The sequence below is a fragment of the Hipposideros armiger genome, unplaced genomic scaffold (assembly GCF_001890085.2).
Source record: "Hipposideros armiger isolate ML-2016 unplaced genomic scaffold, ASM189008v1 scaffold_71, whole genome shotgun sequence".
Classification (NCBI taxonomy): Eukaryota; Metazoa; Chordata; class Mammalia; order Chiroptera; family Hipposideridae; genus Hipposideros; species Hipposideros armiger.
In genome coordinates, this window is record NW_017731421.1 from 100,883 (window position 1) to 103,200 (window position 2,318).

Sequence of the window (2,318 nt, forward strand, 5' to 3'; positions counted from 1 at the left end):
CAGAGGTGCTTCTGTCCTCTCCTAGCTCACCTTTCATGTGTCACAGTTCTCTTTAGACAGGAGAGTATTGGTGGCTCATTGTCCTCAGTTTGGGGGTTTATGCACAATTGGGAGACAGTAGAAAAAAACCCATTCATTGGCACAACATGCAGTACTTATGTAGTAGTTTGCTTGGCTGCCACACAAAATCCCATAGACTGGGAGGCTTACAGAACAGATATTCATTTCTCACTGTTCTGGTGGCTGGAAGTCCAAGATCAAGGTGCTGGCTGACCCAGTTGCTGGTGAGGACTCTCCTCCTGGCTTGCAGATGGCTGCCTTCTTGCTGTGTGTTCAGGTGGCAGGAAGTGAGCTCTGGTGTCCCTTCCTCTTCTTATAAGATCATGAATCTCATCATCACGGCCACACCCTCATGACGTTATCTAATCCTAATTACCTCCCAAAGGCCCCCTCTCCAAATACCGCCACATTGGGGTTCAGCATATGACTTGGGCAGCGGACATAATTCAATCCATAGCAACTTATTAAAATGGTAAATATTTGCCTCTGTCCACTAAGATCTGTTTCTATTCCTCTATTCCTTATCTAGGGAAAGATACTCACTCTTTTCATCCTGATTCCCTCCTCCTCTCATGTCTAATCAGGCATTATCAAGTCCTATCAATTATGTCACCCACGTTCTCCCTTCTGTCTCTCTGGGGCAAGCCCTCATCATTCATATCAGCTAGGACTGAGTACAAGACACTCTGCTACAGTGGCTTAAAAAGGTAAAGGGAATGAACATATGGGACTACATCAAACTTAAAAGTTTTTTCACAACAGAAGAAACCATCAATAAAACAAAAAGGAAGCCTACTGAATGGGAGAAGATATTTGTCAACGAGATATCTGATAAGGGGTTAATAGCCAAAATATAGAAAATGCTCATGCAACTCAACACCAAAAAAACAAACAACCCAATTAAAAAATGGGCANGCCCCATCAATTTTGGGGTTATGCAGGGTTGCACCATCCCCTCGTTCTGCACACTCTTCCTAGGGAACCTCATCCACTCACCGGGGGTCTACTATGGATTTCCTCATGACCCCCAAATCTCTCTGCAGCCCAAGTGCTTCCTCTGAGCTCCAGACTCATGTCTACCATTTTTCCATCGGCACCTCAAACTCAAGGCATCCAAGGTTCTTACTAGCTTTATTGAGGTTTGATGTACATACAACGTGAGTGACCATTCCAAGTGGCCACTTCTAAGTTTAACAAATGCATACAGTAGTGTAACCATTCCCACAACCATGATATAGAGCGTTTATAACACCCCGTCCCTCCCACTTTTCCTTACATGCCCTTTCCTACCCCATCTCTGGCCCATGACAACTACTGAGTTTCCTGTCACTCTATGTTGCCTTTGCTAGAATTTCATGTGAATGGAATCCTATCGTATGTGGTCTTTTGTGTCTGGCTCCTTGCGCTGAGCATGATGTTTGTGAGCTTCATCCATGTCCTGTCATGTATCAATAGTTCCTTCCTTTTTGTTGCTGAGTGGTGTTCTGTGGTGTGGATGTTTATCCACTTACCTGTCAGGGAAGAAGGCATCCAAAATTAGTCCAAGGGCCAGACAGACCTGCCTAGGTTGGAGTTTAGATTCTGCTAGGAATTGCCTGTATGGCCCTGAGCAACTGGGGAACTTCTCTGAGCCTCCCGTGTCTCAGCTGCACAGCAGGGCCACTACGTATTATCTTCCTCGTATGGTTGTTGAGAGGACAAGATGAGCTCACCCCTGACAAGCACCTGGCTCTGTGTCTGGTACTCAGTAGCTGGTTGTCCTATGAATGTACGGACCTTCTCAACCAGGTGGAGCACAAAGCGAGTATGCGCTGCCGTATCCCTCTAACAACATGGCAGGCAGGTCCTGTAGCCCGCTGGTTATTTGCAGCTAAGAACCTCAATTCCATGTTCCACTTACTGCCCCTCTTCGTCTCTCCACGTCAGGCTTGACCTGTGTTCCCAGGGACCTGCGTTGGCAGGGGGATGGGGAAGGTTGAGAGCAAAGGTTACTGGGTGGGCTCCTCAGAGGGCCCCGTGGCGACGTCCCCGCTGTCCTGCCTTCTGACGTGGGCCGGAGCTCCGAGGGGGCCCTCTGGCCGCTCAGCCCCGTTACTGGCGGTGGAGCTCACAGCTTCTTGCTTCTCCAGGTCCCTCTCCAACTCTTTTTTTCCCTGTTCAGTTAGATCTTGCAGGAAGGTCAGAAAGTCTGTGGCATTAAACAGACCCAGTTTCCTTTCTCTCAGGCGGCCTGGAGCAGATTCTGGGGTGCCTCGCCC

General features: G+C 48.3%; 1 long non-coding RNA gene across 1 annotated transcript in view; it reads left to right on the forward strand.

Annotated features, from left to right (window-relative positions):
* Window positions 1-2,318, forward strand: part of LOC109382834 (uncharacterized) — a 21,576-nt gene extending 19,258 nt beyond the window's left edge. The window contains exon 4 of the long non-coding RNA XR_002123997.1: window positions 2,286-2,318. This is a non-coding gene — a long non-coding RNA (uncharacterized LOC109382834). The remainder of the gene's footprint in view (window positions 1-2,285) is intronic.